At 38.2% G+C, this 19287-nt stretch overlaps 1 protein-coding gene across 1 annotated transcript in view; it reads left to right on the top strand.

The window, feature by feature from the left end:
- The window catches only part of MTERF1 (mitochondrial transcription termination factor 1), a 113324-nt gene that overhangs the window by 50437 nt on the left and 43600 nt on the right, over positions 1-19287 (top strand). Inside the window, exons 2-3 of the transcript XR_005882061.1 lie at positions 6149-6230; positions 7191-7249. The gene's annotated coding sequence lies outside the window, so the exon portion shown is untranslated. The remainder of the gene's footprint in view (positions 1-6148; positions 6231-7190; positions 7250-19287) is intronic.

Here is a 19287-nt window from a genome sequence, read left to right as displayed (position 1 = left end):
GTTGCTGATGGCTTTTAGGAATGGGCACAGACTTTTCAATGTACTGTAATTTAATTTAAATAGCAGCCAAGTGGCTGGCTGGTGGTTACTGTGTTAAAGGTCAAAGCTCTAAATTTCAGATATTTGAACTATGACAGATCCTTAAATCCTGATTTTTAAAAGATTTTTCTTTTTGTTGGTACATCTCACTGTTCTTTCTTTCTTGCCAAGGTGATAGTGTTTTGTTTTGTTTTCTTTTGCATATTGTACTATGTTGTACTTCTCCCCTTGAGGTGAAGCATGAGTGAAGGGGTGGACTTAGATTTTATTTGACACCTGGAGAAGGTAGGAGGACCTTTGGCTGCTCTGTCCGCTGGGGAAGGACTGGTAACTGTCTCCGAGTAATTCTAGAATGTGCCAGTCACCTGTCTGTTGGAGTAGCACAGGGCTGAAAGGGACTCTTGCAAGTGATGCCGCAGGAAGTTCTCAGTTTCTCCAGGCTTTGTGATGTATGGTCTTGGGCTATAGGAAAGCAAAGTTTATCATTTCGTAGAAGTAGCAAATCTTCAGTCTCCAAAAAGAGGAGGGCAGGGAGCTAACATTTGGTGAGCACATTTCTTGCTCCACAACCTAGGCGGTATTTCATTTGGGGTAAGAATCTTTAAGCTCTGTCTGTCACCCTGAGTTGGCCACATGTATCACCAGCAAGCATGAAGTCATGCATTTTTTTCTCATTGTGAAACTTCTAAATTCCTGCTCTGAAGTTGTCAGCTTGGGATTAATAAAAGAAATTCTCTCGTCTCTTCTCTGCTTCACAGTTAGCAATAGCAAAAACTGCCCAGGAAGAGAGAAGTGCTGTTCACACAGGGTGGAGCCCTTTGATCTCAGTAACTTCTAACAGCCTCTGTTCCTCATGCTGTGGCTTCTGCCACTTCTCCGGAGGAGCCCAAGCTTAAACAGAGGAGCGGCAGGAGCCAAATGAGCGATCCCAAGTGTGCCCTGGAGTAGATGTCTCTGTGATTGTGCAGCCCTTTACCAGGACTTGGTGTTCCAAAGGTACACTACTGGAAGTAAAATACATATTTAGGGGGAAACAGGTACATGCTTAATCTTGGTGTACCCATGGGTAACTGCAAAGAGTCTTCAAGTTCAGGAGTAAACCTCCAGAGTGAAGGATTGGCATCGTTGCAGGAAGGGACACTTCAGAATTCACTAGTTCATGGAACCAGAAATGCCTTGACAGAGTCCAGTATCAGTGTCTGTACTGATATAACTGTACATCTTAGCATTCTGTACTGTGTACAAAATAGACACTTAAAATGTATCAGAATAACTCTTTCACCTTCGTTGCTGAGGTGGACTGTACATAATATCTATTCCTTTAGGTATAGAATGAAAGCAAAGCACAGAGAGGGAAGTGACCTGGCTGAGCTCACAGAGCATTTCAACAGGGAATTCCTTCTCAGGGGTAGGATGATAGCTACAACCCCTTACCAGCTGTAAAGAAGTCTCTCTGTGTTAGAATACATAAATCAATCTGCAAGGGAAAGAAGGAGATCTTGATCTGGAAAAGCTATTGGAGAGGAGACACATTAATCTTTGAGATTTTAGTTCTGACTCCCTGACTTGTTTATCCTTTTAGTAAACTTTTGGAATAATTTCAATTATGTGGAAGATTTGCAAAGGTATTTCAGAGTTCCCAGGACCCCAATCCAAGTTTTTACATTTGTTTTCCTAATTTTTCTGTCATTAAATTTGATTGATGGATGGATAAATGATTGAGGGAGGGAAGGGGGAAGAAAGAAAGAAGCAAGAATGAGAGTGAAAGCAAGAGCGACAGTGAGAGAATCTTCTCATCTCTGGCTCACTCTCCAGTTGTCCACCGCACCTGAGCCTGGGCAGGCCTGAGGCTTCGGGCTGGGCTGGCGATCATTTCCACGTTGGTGGCAGTGACTCAGTTACTTGCGCTATCACTGCTATCTCCCAGGGTGTGCATTCGCGAGAAGCGTACTCAGGAGCCAGAGCTGAGAATTGAACCTAGGTATTCACATGTAGGACACAGGAGTCATCGCTGCTAGGCTGAACACCTGCTCCCTGAAATGATTTTAAATGCATAGTTGCTTCTTAAATATAATATTATTTGCAAATGAATTTATTTCTGGACTTTCCAAAGTTAGTGCTAAGATGGAATAACTCATATATTGAGCATTGGAAATTGTGGTTATGAAGTCGCTGGAAAGCTTTAACCATAGTTATTACTGATGGAAAAGTGGTAAGGAGGAAAAATACTTGATAGTGTGACAAGAGAAGTAATTTAGAACCTTTTAAGGTCGTATCTACGCTGGAAGTTACTTAATCTCCCAGAATCTATTGAGGCTTTATGGCAATATCGAAATGACAAAGAAATTTGGAAACAGTACTTTATAGACTGTGTTCTCGAAGTCCCTGGATTTTTTCAATAGTAAACACAAACAGAATTAACCAGGACTATAAATATTCATTTAATGGTGCTCAACTTTAAAGCTGCAAGAACTTGGGGCAATGCAGACTGGGAATTGTCTTTATTGCATATGGTAGACCAGTATAGAACTTGGGGCTACAATGGTGGCCAAGGTGAGTGAGGGTCAAGATGCCACAAAACAGTGCCATGGATAAAGGTTCTTGGGAAGAACCATGCAGGATTCTCGGGTGTAGTTTTCACCAGTTTAGTGAGGAGAGATTAACATTTAATGTTGAACTAAAACATTACAGTTATACTTGCTTATTATGTGAGTTTATTAAGTTTGAATTGATGTTTAGGGTAACAATATAAGAAACTTTTTGGAATTTCCAGTAATTGACAGTATTTGATTCACAAAACAGCACTTTTAAATGATTAAACCTAATATTTTATAAACTATGTCTGGCTAATTAAAGAAAAACTTTCTCTTACCTTCATCATATATTTTTGTTGTTTTGATAAACTTGGAAATCAAAGCAGCTAGTATTAAAAAGAGCCACTTGGACTAAGAAAATTCAGCTGACAGTTGTGAAAATACGTACAGTGGCAGTCATGAGCAACAATGTGGGCACAGTGTTACCTAAATCAGCACTCCTCCCATCTCCCAGATGGCATGTGCTTATATATTTTAAGTGTTTTATATTCTCATTTCAGGATTCAGTTGCTTCCATATATGCAGAATTTATAGGCTTAGTTGAATTCAACATTGATTTCTGGCAGTCAAAGAAAGGACCCCTGAAAATGACTGTTTATCAATCCTGAACTGTAGTGTTTAGTTTTCAGCCATAAGGTGGCATTGTATCACATTTTTTACTGAGGAAGCAGGTCAGTGTTCTGTTCACTGAAATGACTAATGTATTGCATATGTCGTTAAGCTGTGGGTGAAACACATTATTGAATTTTGGAGTTTATAAGCAAATATTAGAAGCTGGCATCTCAATAGAGGGGTTTAAATTTTTTCCTTATATTTGATCTTTCTGTATTATGACTGAGAAGTTTGTAATAGAACAAATCATTACTATATTAAATAATATTATGTTTTACCCCATTAAAATATGTAAGGCAGGTTCTTGCATATATAGAAGCTACTCAAAAATATTCATTGCACGATTAAATTAAAATATTCCTTTAATAGGCCTTACCCTCAGGAATTCATTTCCTCATTTGTCAAGTTGAATTTACAGCATACTTTTATTGCTATGACCCATTTCTTACCAGGATAAGAAGCTTATTTCATGAAGTTAAACTCAACTGAACACATTTAATTTTCCTACTACTCTTTAAAAATACATTACTTTAAAAAATAATTTTCATTGCTTAATTAAAATTGTCCAGGTCTTGCAAATTGAGTAAATGTACTGGTTTATTTTCTCTAGTTGCTATTGAAAATGCTTAGTTTTGAAAAACTGAATGAAAAATTGCTTCATTTTTTTCCTTCTGTAGAAATACTTTGTACCCTGTAGAAACATTAGAAATGCTTCCCCATGTAAAATGTCCCTTTCTGCAGAGGAGGCCATTTTTTGTTGCCGGAGCTCTTTACAGTTCTGTGGGAAGTTGAAGGCACTCTGCCTGCAGGGAGCACCCGAGATGCTTGGATAGGAATTTGGAGACACACTCATAATGCTTTTGTCTGACCGTTTCTCCAGTTGTGGAACTCTTGGATCCCTTAGTTCTTACATTGAATGATGGTAATTTCAAAGCCACATATTGAAAAGTAAAAAATTATTAACTGTTACAAAAGGATCTGTGTCAACTAAGCCAACTAGAATGATGTTTCTACTAGATTGATTGAATTAATTTATGAATTAAAGTTTGGCTGCATCCTAGATACTAAATTTCATTTATATTTTGTCCCATATGGAGCTCTGTTTTAAAATGAATTGGTGGGATAGGTGTTTGGCCCAGTGGTTAAAACGTCAACTGGAACACTCTCATGCTGTATTGGAGTGCCTGGGTTTGAGTTCCGGCTCCATTTCTGGTTCCAGCTCCTCTGCAAATGTGTGCATTGGGAGGCACACGTGCTGTCTCAGGTGGTAGAGTCCTGAAACCTATGAGCATCCTGAACAGCATCCTGAGTTTCTGGCTTTGACTTGGGTATGTGGGGGAGTGTGCCAGCAGTTGGAAGTTGTTTCTGTATGTCTCTGTTTTTTCTGCTTTTAACATACAACAACAATAACAACAAAACTAAAAAAAAAAAGTAAAATTAAATATATGAAGGGTTAACTAGGGAAACTAGCTGATCTTATTTACATTTTCAAAAGATCACTTTGATCATCAATAATGTACTGGATAAACTGTGAGATTCGTACAAAAGAAAACATGTCAGACATGCAACGATTGAAAACCTGTATTGCTTTAAAAGTTAAATGTTTGTGTCATCACTTCACAGTATACCTTGTATTTGAGGGTATGGACACTTTATACTGCCTTTATCAATTTATTTTCCTCCAGAGCTAAGATAGTTTTTGAGTCCATTTAGGTAACCATGTGTGGATTGTCAGGTTTCTGAAGAGTCTGGGATCAAGAGGCCCCTCACTGGTACGGTAGGGGTTCTTTAAGTTGTGAGCACTGAGGTGTTTTGGTTGGGCGGCAGAGATGTGCAAAGAAGGCTGCACAGTGAGTTCTGACCCTATAACCCTTCCTTTTGTTACTGAATCTTCAGATTCATATCTATCAAATTGACCTGTAATAGTCTAAGGAGGAAACAACTCTGGAAATGGTCTATTTGAAAGTAATTTACTTCCTCATTATCACATTGTCAATTGGTCTGAAGTGGGATATAATATTCATATTCTGAACATTAAAATTTCAGGGCAAGGAATTGTAATTTTACTGTTGTTCTCAACATATATTCTTTTCACATAAATATATAAAATAAAAATGGAAGAGTCAGAGGGATTTTGATATATATGTTTGAGATATATATATTTTATACATATATATATATATACATATATATATATGTCTCCAGCTTTTAAAAAAGAGTTATTCTTCTATTGGAAAGTCAGACTTACAGACAGAAGGGGAGATAGAAAGATTTTCTATCCACTAGTTCATTTTCCAAAAGGCCACAATGGTCAGACCTGAGCTGATTTGAAAGCAGGTGCTTCTTGCAGGTCTCCCATGGGGGTGCAGGGTCCCAAGCATTCGGGCCATACTCTACTGCTTTCTCAGGCCACCACAAGGGAGCTGGAAGGGAAGTGGAACGGCCAAGTCATGAACAAGTGGCCATATGGGATCCTGGTGCATGCAAGGTGAGGACTTTAGCCACTGGGCTACCACACCGGGCCCTATATCCAGGTTTAAATTAATTTCCTTATTCCAGAAAGCATGTCTCCTGGTTAGTGTTAGATTTTCAGATTGGATAGATGGAAAATAGTTAATGGAAATAACCACAGATGAATTTATTTTACATTGTTTCACTGAGCACAGAAATAATCTGGAATGTTCTAACTTCCCCACAGGTCATCACAACATAGCATCAAATAGAGGGTGAGGTTGCTAGAGAAACAATTGGCAAATGTTTCCTTGAATGATGCCCTTTTCTGCTTAGTTATGGAGTGAAATCAATACTGACCTCTAGATTTGTTGACCTGTTCATGAGATGGAAACATTTCAGTGAAAAATTGAAAGTTTTCTCTGATGATAGATTTTTTTTTCTTCTTTCAGGTGCAGCTAGTGTGAACAATCTAATGACTAGGAAATCTTCAGACGTCTGTAATAGTGCTGAAGGCGGCAGAGTTGAGAAAGGGTATGCTTTCCCTATATCATTGTGCCTTAATCTTCTTAGAATTTTCTACAAAGAAATCACATTAATCAAATCTCCTTTCTGCTATATGAAAGGTGCAGGCTGACTAATGCTCGACTTTGGATGAAATTGGATATGGAAGGAAATCCTGGCTTGAAATAATACCATGACTTTCCATAATCCTGTGTTGCCGGAGTGTTAGTTCAGGAGTGTAATTTCCAGCTCAGGTTTTGTGAAAGCCCTGCCAGCAACCCCTTGGTTGTATATTCTTTGGAGACAAAACAAACAAACAAACAAAAATAAAAACAAGAAAAAAACTCAAACCAAAACAACACCCCCAACCCACTATCCCAAACCTCAGTTTGAATGTATTTAAACAAAAAGTAAAATATTTGCTTTAAAGTATTTAAGAATAAGATCCCTGATTTTATCTGTACATCAAATTAACAGCAGCAATTGTATGTTGTCTGCACAATAAAAAAGCAGAAAGTGCTATTCCTCTATTTCATAAAGTTTGATGGTTCTAACAAAAATAAAATTGTGTAAAATAGACTCTTATTTAAAAAACCCATTAATTTAGAATCTGTATGCCTGAAATATGATTTTTCATTCAAAGCACTCTTCTTCAGGGACTATGTTTCAGTTTATCAAGGCATTTTTTTAGAACCTCAAGAAAGCAGAAATATTTTAAAGACAGAGGCGGAATTTTTGAAGTGCAGCAATTAAGAACTAAGTCTAGAAGGTGGTTTATGTGGTCAGTATGGGTGCATACCACTGACTTTTGAAAAGAAATATTGTGTTCGCAATTCATAACATGTCTATACTATATATAATTTTTCAACTTACAATTAAAATAATAAAAAAACTCTTCAACCTATTAAATTAATAGATCTCTTTTCTTTTTCTTTCTATTTTTTTAATTGGAAAGACAGATATACAGAGAGAATCTTTCTTTTTTTACAGCAACCTGTCCTGCGCAAAAATCTGAAGAAGGAATTAAAGAATATTCCAAAGCCCAAGATGTGAGTCTTTGAAGTGTGTATGATTTTCATGTTTTCAGCATACTTCAAATTGAGTTAGGCACATTTCAGTTCATGACCACATGTGAGTTAGTGGCTGCCATGCCAATCAGAATAGTTATGAAGCCTCACTCTTCTGTTTTTGCCAAAATCTTTCAAATAATATATGTAAACTCTTTGTTCTGATTCCTCAAATGTTAACATCTTCTACTGTCAAAGTATGGTTATCAAAATCAGGAAATGTACAGTGCTGCCATACTGCCATACTGTTCAGATGGCAGCACTCATCTGAAAACCTAGTTAAAAATTTGACAGTTACTCCACTAAGAAATTTTCTGGTCCATGATCAAATACAGGTATCACACATTGTATTTGATTGTTATGTTTCCTTAATCTCAGTCTAAAAAGTTAATTTTTTTTTCATGGTTATGGCACTTTTCAAGCCTATTGACCAATTATTCATTGTATGTTCTTTTGCTTTGGGCTTTTCTGATATTTCCTAATGGATATTTAGAACATTTTTGTTTTCATTTGATTTGAGAAAGAGAGAGAGGAAGAGATGGAGAGAAGTTTTTCATCTGCTGGTTTACTTTCCAAAATGCCTGCAATAATTAAGATTGAACCAGACTAAAATCAGGAACCAGAAATTGCAGCTGAGTCTCCCACAGGGATTATAGTGAACAGAGTACTTGACACCGTGTCTGCCTCATCCCGGGTGCACATTAGCAGTGGGCTGCACTGGAAGTGGAGCAGCTGAGACTTGACTTGGGCAATCTGGGAATGGGATATTGCTGTTCCAGGTGATGACTTAACGGCTGTATGCCTCGCCTGCCCCCAGGTTTGGCATTTTATGGCAAGATATTATAATTCATGGAAATTTGGAAGGTTTGCTTTCCTTTCTTCTGCTTTGAGTGGCTTGTGGAGAATTGGGGTAAGTTCCTCTTGAAATGTTTGGTACAATTCAGCAGTGAAGCCATGCAGTTTTTAAAAAGCCATAGACTTTGGGCCCGGCGCGGTGGCGCAAGTGGTTAAGGCCCTCGCCTTGCACGCCTGGGATCCCATATGGGCGCCGGTTCTATCCTGGCAGCCCCGCTTTCCTTTCAGCTCCCTGCCTGTGGCCTGGGAAAGCAGTCGAGGACGGCCTAAGGCTTTGGGACCCTGCACCCGCGTGGGAGACCCGGAAAAGGCTCCTGGCTTCGGATTGGCATAGTATCGGCCGTTGCGCTCACTTGGGGAGTGAATCATCAGACGGAAAATCTTCCTTTCTGTCTCTCCTCTCTGTATATCTGCCTTTCCAATAAAAAAAAATAGTAATAAAAATAAATCTTTAAAAGAAAAAAGCCATAGACTTTCCTTTATTGGGAGTGATACAATTACTGATTCAATCATTGTCCTCATTATAGGTATATTAAGATTTTTAATTATCTCTTGATTCAGCTTTGGTAACTTGCATCTGCCCAGAAATCTATCCATCTCTTTCAGGTCTTCTTATTTGTTGGTTCAGGTCTTCTTATAGTGGTTTGTTATAGTTCCTTATTATTCTATGTATGCCTGAGGTACGCTTTATTTATATATATTTTGTAGTACAAGTCTGGTAGATGCCAATTGTTTCAGTTTTTGTTTGCTTTAAAAGTATCTAATTTCATGTTCAAGGACAAAGGAAAGTTTTTCTGGGTGTGTAATTTTGGGCAAACCTTTTTGTTCCTTTTGGTTTCTGGAATACATCACTCCATTCTCTTCTGGCCTGAAGGGTTTCCTCTGAAGGATCAGCTCTGAGTCTGGTATTGTTCTTCTAAGTTAATTGACTTTTCCCATGTGCATATGTAAGTATCTCTTTATGTTCAGCTGAGGAGAGCTTGATTATGATGTGTCTTGGCAAGGATGGCTTTTGGTTGAACCTGTTTGGGGTTCTGTGCCCCTCCTGTGTTTGATTTCCATTTCTTTATGTTAGGAAAGTTCTTTTTTATTGTTTCATTAAATGCATCTTTTAACTCAGCTTCTCTTTCTGAACATTCTGGAGCTCCATTATTCTTATGTTTTGTCTTTTGATGGTGTCCGTTAATTCCTAGGTGCTTTTCTTATTTTTGCTTGGTTCTGCTTCCAGCTTCATTACCATTTCAGCATTTTCCCAGGAGGTGTCTTCCAGTTCTGAGTTTCCTGTATAAGGCTGAGCTGAGTGAGTTCTCACCAAGCTCAGTGCATGCTCAGCTCACTGTTGTTCCCTGCAGTATTAAATTCTTTGCCACACTGTAAGAAATGGCACCTGATGTACCATTACTAGAGTTCTTGATCTGCTGGCTGTCAGGTCAGAGGGCTATCTGGACCTGTCTTGGGTGGAGCCTGTAGGATGCCACATTATTGCAGTTCACTGAGTCAGAAATGAGTTCACTTCCAGCTCCATGCATGAGCAATCCTGCCCTAAAGCCCTTGCCTCCTTAAACAAAATGGCACATAATTTGGCTCTAGGGGGCAGACTGGGCTGTGAAATCCACCTTGTTCCCGCAGAGCCTGTCTGGAACATGCAGCTCTGTCTCTGCTCATGGTCGAATCAAGTAAACCAGCGGGACGAGCAGCTCTTTGGGTTTACCTCCGGAGCTCCTGGTAAACGTTCCTTCCCACCTTGTTTCTGGTGGGGTTTGGGCTGCTGGTGGAGTTCAGATTGCCATTAGCTGAATGCTGCTGGCTGTCAGTCACTGCAACACCACACCATTGTTTTTGTTGCTTTCCTGTGCCTGTCAGTCTCCAGGTACTCCTCTGCTGTCATTCTGTCCTCTCCTATTTCCTGGAATGTGCCCTCTCTGCTTCATGTCTGGCTAATATTTCTTCGTCTGTTTAAACATGTCCTTATGCTCGAGGCTTTCCACTGAAGTTTTAATTTGCTGTATTGCATCTCCATTTCTAACAATTCAGTTTGATTTTGTCTCAGTGTTACGATTTCCTTTGTATAACATATTCCTTAAATTCCTTGAACTGTTGTATGTGCTTCTTATTATTTTTAAGGAGCTTTATGATGATTTTTAAAAAATTAATTCAACAGTTTCTCAATGTTTTCCTCAGTTAATTCTGAAGCTGAAATAGTCCTTTGCTACTTTGCAGAGGAGACATTAGGAACCTCACTCGTTGTGCCTATGCTGTTTCTTTTGTCCTGGGGCATTGCAACTCTGATTAGCAGATTTTTTTCCTTAGGGCTGATTTTAAGCTGTTTTATCTACATGTATACAGGTGGACATTACGGATCCCATTCATTGTCTGGGTCTCCATTTGCATCATTGGCACCACTCTCTCCTGCAAAGTTCAGTGCAAGCTCCCATGCTATGCTTCTTCCACAGTTCACAGCCGGGGCTCCCAAGTCACCACTCTCCACCCCTGTGTTCCCGTGTTGTGGCCACACGGTTGTCTGCTCAGCCTCTCTCCCACTCACAGTTCCAGCAGAACCTGGGATTAGGGAGACCCCAGTTGTGACTTTGAATTAGGTCACAGGGCTGTTAGTGGTGCCTGTTGCATGGATTTTTTTTCCTCTTTCCTCTTCTTGCTAGAACCTAATGGCAGTTAGAGCTGGGTGTAACCTGGACCTATTTTGAATGGAAGTCTTGGGATGCCAAGTTAATATTATTTTCTTGGTAGGACCAGTACAATACATTGTGCCAAAAGTGAGCTCCCACAACAGGGGCTGTTCTGCAGAAGTAAAAATGGCACTCGTTGTGGCATTAGTGAAGTTCTGAGCTGTAAAATCCATCCTGTTCCCACACCCATCTGATAAGGTGCAGACATTTTGTTCATGCTCATGATTGGTCTAAAAATCACTGGGAACCACAATTCTATGTCTGGGTTCACCTCCTATGTTGCTGGTGATCTCCCCTTCCCCACTTGACTGCTCCTGGAGCTCCGATTGCTGCTGGCTTCTCTGCTCACTGCAGCACCACTCCGCTGTCTCTGCTGGTTCCCGGTGTCCATGAGTCTCCAGGTGTCTCTCTGACATCAGCCTGCTACCTCCTGTTTCCCAGGATCACACTCTCTCTGTCTCTCCTTGGTTAATCCTTCTCTATCCATTTTAATGTGTCCTCACTCTATTCTGCAACAAAATATACCATTTCTGATCTTAGCATTTGAACATTTAGTTTAAAAAGTTAATTTGTGGGAGTAAGTATATTTAATCTCTCAAAGCAATGTTTCAGGATCACTCACTAGATGTAGAGTTTAATTTATTAAAGAAGTCTCCTTTGTTGTTAACTGACATTTGAGACCATCTAAGTTTTTCATTTCATCCCAAATTTTACTATTTATTGACAATACTTACCTTATGGCAGTTACAGTGTTGATGATACTTACTTTGTGATTTTCTGTTTCCACCATTCCTTCCACATTTATTAGTTATAGTTCTCTTGTAGGCAAGAGTACTTTTCATTTATACTTTTGAAAGAATCAGTAGGAATTGCATTATTTATTCTTTAGGTTATACTCTATAATTATTTATTACTCAGATATACCCTAGTTTTGTCCCTGGAGATTCTCTGATTTAGACCCCATATTCTTAACTGCTACTTAGTTGGTAGCTGTATTAATTAACCTCAGAAAGGCCCCCTGAAATCTTGCTTTTAATAGGTCCCTAGTCAGTTTTGGTTTTAATAGGTTTTTAATAGGGGGCCCATCTTGATTTCTGAATATAAGTCTGTGTTCTTAAAAGCATTCCCGATCCTTCGTAATAGATATTTATTGGTCTCAGTTTTTCACATGAACATTTTTTTCAATTTCAGTGACTATTAATAAGAAATATCCTATTCACAGGAGGGATTCAACTACTTTGGATACTTTTAATGGTCTTTAATTTGAGTTAATCCAGTACACATTTATTGCTGTGCCCATTGGAGAGCAGAAGATGGAATGAAGCCTATTTAATCATTACCAACTTCTCTGGTGGGAGAGAAAAGATATGCATGTAATTATGATAGAGGTATTGCAGGATGGAAATGGGGGTTTGAACAAACTGCTGTGGGAATCTAAGAATGAGTTTCATTCCAGCTTGGTGGTGGAGTATGGGTGACGGAAAGGAGTTGGGGGGAATGTGAGATATCTGAGCTTTACCAAACAAGGACAAAAAAATGCACATTAATCTAAAGGAAATGTCTGCCAGACAACTCAATTCTTCTGCCAGTTGGTCTTTATCTTTATTCTTTCAAGGCTGTTTCTTTTTCATTTAAAAAACTCTGAAAACCAAAGATCAGCAAAGTTGCAATTTTTACAACTAATTGCTGAGACATGTAGCTAATGTTGATAACCTATGGGTGTAATGAGAGTAGGTTAAGTTTCTATCACTTTGTGTCCTATTGTCATCCAATCTTGAGACTGAAGAATCAGAACACGTCTGGGTGATGAATGTCTTATGTCACCCTCTTTCCTCCATTGCTTTGCATTTCACTTGGCAAAAGCAGAACCAAGACTCCACATTATCTAACTGGGTTCACAAAGAGTGCCTGTCATAATGTCACTGTGCGGGTTATCTGAGCATGGAAAGAGAATGATGAATTCCAGGACAGTGATTACATTTTTAAGCAATAAGCAAATATCAAGAGACATTTTCTGGAATGAAGTGATGGTAGTAGTGAGGGTCTCTCACTGTGCTTCATTGCCATTAATTGCCCTTTGTTGAAAAGGCTCTTGTTTCCTAGCACGCAATGCAACTGCTGTTGGAATCTTTGCCTTGCCGCTTTTGGTACTGAAAGCATTTAGAACTCCTGAGTATCAAGGATGTGGCTATTTGGAGCCTATGCATATTCTGCTGATTTTTTTTTCCCTTGCATTGAATTCTTCAGGCTCCAGGTCTGCCAGGGAGCAGGAATTAAGACATAGTTGCCTGTTTGAATGAATATGCATAGAAGGAAAAAGTTTAAGGAGAAAACTCTTTCAAAGACCACTAATTTATGTGCTTTTGTACAAAAGTAATAGAAAGACCATTTAGCTTTCAGGGAACTTTTCTTGTTCCATGGATACGAGTGCTATAATTTAAAGCTCTGTGTAAAAAGTTAGTTTAGTGTGTGTAAAATATACAGAAAAGGGTTGGTTGTACAAACCTGCAGAAATTTATATGTTGCTCAATGATTTCAATCCCTGTAGCACATAGAGATATGGGAGTTGTCTTTTTATTAGGAATATAAACACCCAGAAATGTGCATATATGTACATAATGAGTTTTCCATTTATAATTCTTGCTCACATGTATAATTTATATTCCAACTGAGAGTGTTTTTGTCTGGATGGCTTATTTGTCATTTGGCATGTGTGAAAAATCTTAAAAATATTTTTAAGAGAATTTATTCTAGTCTTCTACTGTTTACCTTCTTTCTTCCAAGCTTATGCTATTTTATACAGAGAATTAAATATATACTTGATTTGTAGAAAGCAACTAAACGATAAAACTTCACTCAGGCCTTCTGTCATGTAGTATAAAAACTGTCATTGATTTTAAGTCTTTAAAGTTTTTTTTGCTGTACATATGGGTACATGTATACACACACAGATACAAGTAAATACTAATCACAAAGTTGGCATATAAATGAGCCTACAAGAAAATCACAACTCAAACATGATAGAATTACGGCTATAAAAAATAGTGTTGCAAACATGGAGTGATTTTGTGTTATAGTTGTCTCAAAATTAATCACTTTTAAAAATTCCTTTTTACTTGATTTGGGACACATCAAGGGAAAGAGATTGTTTCATTCTAGGTTCCTTAGAAAGTTAAACTTTTTGGCTAGAATTATGGAAAAGGGACTGTATCACAAGTGAAGTTACAGTTTTAGGGCTGTTTCCAAATATTCCTGCTTTGGTTACAGGGGCACAGGGCTGAGGATCTGTGAAGCAGTCTTGCTGGGCAATAACAGGCCTGGCTATAGTGCCAGTTATTCCATTTCTAAAGGATTTTGCTTTGAAGTGTGTGTTCTCCAGTATGTTTTTCCAGCCAAACATATGCCTGTGATTTGAAATCGGCTTAACAATCTTTTTTCACACTTAGGGTTCATGTTGAATTTTCTGGCACTCAAAGATGTAGAATCTACTCATCTGGTTTCTAAATCCCTACAGTGATTTTGCAACTGACGGCGATTCTCAAAGGTAGAATTTAGTTATCTCTCATTCTAGATAAACACTTGAAATGTTTTTTTTCCCTTAATAAACCTATTTTGGAAGAGAGTTAAAGAAAAAATGTATTTCAACCCACATTTACTTGTCTCCTGCACCCACATAGTAGACCCAGAAGAAGCTCCTGGCTTTGAATTGGTTCAGCTCCAACAGTTGTGACCATGTGAGGAGTGAACCAGCAGATGGAAGACCTCTCGGTGTCTTTCCTTTTCTCTGTAATTCTGACCTTAAAATAAAAATGAGATAATTTTTTTTAAGCAAGTCTTAGATCATCTCTTCTGGACAGCTGGATTTCATATCTTGAAGGATCAATCTTGACTAATGTAGACTCTTAAGAGATTTGTTCTTTTTTGATAATAAAGCATGGAAAAATCCCTTTTTATAGTAAAACACAAATTTATTTTGTAATGTGAAATCAACCCTCAAACAATCTAAGTAACAACAAGTCAGAGTTTCCAGTTATGAAATGTCTGGATGCTACATGTTTGAAATCCACATCTGGTTGTTTTAGATGATTCCATTTATTCAATCCAGTTGTCTTTTCAAAATATCTCTTTTTCCAGGTTCCCTTCTTACACTCACCTAAGTGAGCCAACTGATGCCTGTAGTTCTCATGGTTGGTGCCACCTTGCTTCTTTCCTGCCATGATATTTCTCATGGCTTGTTAATGATCATTTGGATTCATATGATGGAAGCTGGAAAAAGAATCCAAAATGGAATAAAAAAAGAGGACTCCAAAATTGAACAACTATTTCACCCAATAGACTGATCTCTTCTGGGAAATGCACTAGCACCTTGTTGCTTCTTGGTGGATTCTTACCATGCCCAGTGATCCCTTCAACATAGGAAACCAAGATTACAGATGGACTTTGAGCAGAGGAGACCATGGTGATAGGAGTGGACTATTGTGAATTCCTCCAGTTGATTTCACCTGTTGTCTCCACTTAATATTTGTTTCCTTTTCCATGTGGTAGAGTCTATTTCCAGACAGACTTTCAGATAATAAAGTCATAATGAATAGTTCTAAAACATATAATATATATCTTTACATGTGATTTTAGTTAGGTTGTAATGCTGATACTTCATAGAGATTTTGGAAAACCATACAATTTGCTTTCTCTATTTCTTTTTTGATTTCATATTATTAATTTTTTTCAAATTAAATCTATCTGTATCCCATTTACCATACTTTCAAAAGACAGTCTCTAAAATTGTCAGATTTGGTTCAAAGGTTTCTTTTTTAGAGGTAGATTTTATTTATTGTATAGATTTAATCAAAACATATTTTTATATCTTCCTTATTGATAAGGTTTCTATAAGCAGGTTGCCATAGAAAGATTAATATGTTATGGGTATTGCCTTCAGGCATATCATGATCTGGGGAGGGATATAGTATATTAATAAATAGCTAGTACAATATGTAGTGACATCTATTTAAATAATTTTATTTATTTTGTTATTTGAAAAGGAAGACATGGAGATATCCTATTCACTAGTTCATTCCTAAAATGCCCACAACAGCTGGGCTGGACTAGGTCAACGACCACTCAGTCTAGGTCTCTCATGTGGAGGGCAGGAATCCAAACACTTGATCCGTCATTTATTGTCTCCATGGATATGCATTAACAGGAAGCTGGAATTAGGAGTGGAGTCTGGACTCAAACCCAGGTTCTACCTCACAGGATATGGACACCTCAAGTGATATTATTACAACTGCACAAAGATGCTACCTCTAAAATAATATATTAATGGCACAAATGAAGTGCTGTAGGAACACAGAAGAACTTCATTCTGCCAGAGGATTGGCATCAAGCAAGGATACCTATAAAGAGAACCTCTGAAGCATGTTTAGGGCCATGGTCTCAGCTTTGGTAAGTCATGATGACCCTATATTTCTGTCTTTTATCATCTACTGCAACCTCCTAGCCAACATTTGACATTTTATTAGCCACAACAATGATATTGTATTGCATCTTGCTCATCAAGGATACATCCTAAGGGGGAAAAAAAAAGGAAAACAAAATGTTAATTGAAGTTTAGGGATAACCACTAAACATTTCACCGATTTTTTTCTGTTAATGCCTACGTCTTTGTAGCAGGGAATTTGAAGGGAAATGGTAAGAATTGTTTGTTGAAACTTTTAAGAAAGGTGGAGATGGAGAGAGGAGAGAAAGAGGAAAATGCCGTTAGGACTTAGGAATCCCGGATAAAACATGCTTGAGGTGGCTGGCAGATGAGTAGGTACAGGGTGACGTCACTGAGGAACCAGTCTAGGGTTTCTGTTTAGGAGTGTGTGTTTAATTTGTTGTGACTTGAAAGGGACCACTGTGTGTGTGTGCGCGCGCGCGTGCGTGTGTGTGCACATAAGTACTTTTAGGGCTTGAGGTTCTCCAGTTATTTCTTGGTGCTTCCTTCCACTGCTGATAAAATTCTCTGAGGAAAAAAAAACAAATATTTTTCTTGGGTGATAATTCATTTTAAAGGTTTTTTTTTTTTTTTTTTTTTTTTAGACAAAGGGCCCCTTTTCCATTTTAGAATGAAGCCCTGGAATGGAATTTAGAAACTTTTAACATAAAGATTTGTTGAAAGGAGTTTCACTTAGAAAGAAAAAAAGAGTAATATCTTATCCTTGATATAACTTGAAAAGATGGGCCTGTGTAATTCAAGGAAACAATTTCTCTAACCGCAGATGAGCAGAATAAGGTAGTGCCCAAATAACACTACAGTTATTTTTTTGTCTTACTCGCCTAATTGCTGGTCCATGCTTTTTGTTTCAATGCCTGAAGTGCTGGGGGCAGGGGAAATAAAACCTGTTCAAGTGTGTCAGTGGCTGATGCCTTTCCAGCTCTGCTGAAAGTGAACTGGTTGGATGAATTATTGAATGTCTCTCCACTCTGTCTGCTCAGCACTGCATTGCCCTGGATCATATCCACATTCCTACCTTTGACTCTAGACCAAAGCTAGGACTTGCTTGTTCTGTTTGGCACACTCTCCGGCCGTGAGCACTTTTTATGATATGTCCATCTGCACAGCTATCTAAATAAGAGAGGACTTACAGAGAGCATGGCTGAGAGTTCACGTTAAGATCCTTCCCAGGCTCCTGTCTGCCTCTTTCCCAGCTGTCAGCCCCAAAGGAGGTTAATCATGAATGTATGAAGTGCAGTAGGAAGATACGGTCATATAATATACCTGCGGCTGTTGAGTACTGTTCCGAATCAGTACATGGTGCCATTTTGGCGATTTGAACTTTGAGCTTGTCAGAAGGACAAGTCAACAAATCTTAGTTAAGTAGTTTGTGGTATATTATTAGCGATGTTAGATAAGGCGGTTCCATGTAGCCCCTATCATTATACATTCTTGGATTGAAAATAAGCCAGTCTTTCAACAGTTTGGAAAGAAAGCCTAAGATCTGGCTGTTTGAACAAGCTGAAAAATGATAATGATACTGCAGACACTCTGAAGGGCACCTCTGCAGACAACCTGCAACATGCTAATGCGAAAAAAAAGTCTGAAAGATCTAGGTGTTTGCTTAAAACAAACAAAAACCAAAAACGTGCGTGTGCTTAAGGGCCCTTTTTAGCAGTTGAAGATCTTTCTTTTTCCAGTTGGTTACTTAGTAATGAAATCGTAGCTGCTATGATACATTGCTTTGCTAATGTATACTGTGTAAGCCATAATGGAATCTGTGATCTTTATTGTTTGCAATGTCTAGAAAGGAGGAGAATCCACTTAATTATTAATATTGATAAACATTTAATTAATGCTCAGTAATAAAAGCAAATGCTTGTGAGGACTTGATTCATTGTTGGATTCTTGTAGAGGACACCTCTCTAAAGAACTATATCATATCAGTGACAAACTAAGAGTTTTCCAAGGACAATCATCTACTTAATACAGTTCATGAAAGTAGTGATGATTTCATCAGAACTGTTGGGGAGCTCAAAATGATGTACCATGAGTAATCTAAACCTTAATTAATAATGAAGGGATAATAATTAAGTGGCTTTCAAGTGATAATTGATCTGCCCACACATATGGTAAAGATTAGTTATTTGGCTTTGCTACATGAGAATGACAGTTTGGCCATCAAGTATATCCTTACTGTTTTTAATATCACTCCATGCTAAAAGGAGATGAGTAGGTATCTTGCACAGTTCCTTTGATGATGTTCATTGGCCCTTTGAAGGTAAGTTTATTCATAGAAAATGACTTTCCCTGAGTTGTAAAAAAGCAAGCAGCCTCCTGTCCAACTGGCAATAACTGAATATCCCAAAGGACTGTTCATCTTTGCATCTTACTTCATCGTGAGAGTCTGGATGTTCTCAGATATCTTTTAGATAGGATCCTGTAAAAGGAAACATCTCTTCTACTCTGCGTCTGACCCCAGCTTTCTCAGATTCTTGTACACAGTACTATGTGGACATCATTTTGCCTTCTCAGCCAGGCATCCATCAGGATTAAGACTTCAGACATAATCTGTGTGTCTCTCCTCTGCTTGCTCCTATAGTATCTATTTCGCAATCAAGTATACGATAGGAAATTTATCCCTGTTATAACCTTAGAGTACCGGAATGGATTGTCCTGGGAGGTTACAGAGATCTTCAGGAGTTAGACGACCTTTCATCCTGGAGGACTTGGATGTTCAGTTGCTTAAAAGCAGATGGTCTCTAGAGATGCTTTCTTGCTGTATAATGTTAATATTATACATGAAACTTCTTCAGAGATAAGAAAACTTAAGATAATTAGCTGGAATATTATTTTACTGCTCAGTAACATTTTCTCTCCAGCCATGAAGTTTTTTTTTTTTTATCCATTTTCCTGATCATCTCTATTTCTGGATTGTGTTAAACAGAACTGTTGTTCTCATTGCTAAATTCCCTGCTGGTACCCTGGTTTGGGGCAATGAC

The sequence above is a fragment of the Ochotona curzoniae genome, unplaced genomic scaffold (genome assembly GCF_017591425.1).
Source record: "Ochotona curzoniae isolate NIBS_2020 unplaced genomic scaffold, NIBS_Ocur_1.0 scaffold_3835, whole genome shotgun sequence".
In the NCBI taxonomy this organism is placed as follows: Eukaryota; Metazoa; Chordata; class Mammalia; order Lagomorpha; family Ochotonidae; genus Ochotona; species Ochotona curzoniae.
The sequence above is the reverse complement of the archived record's forward strand: the minus strand, read 5'-3'. Positions and strand labels throughout refer to the sequence as shown.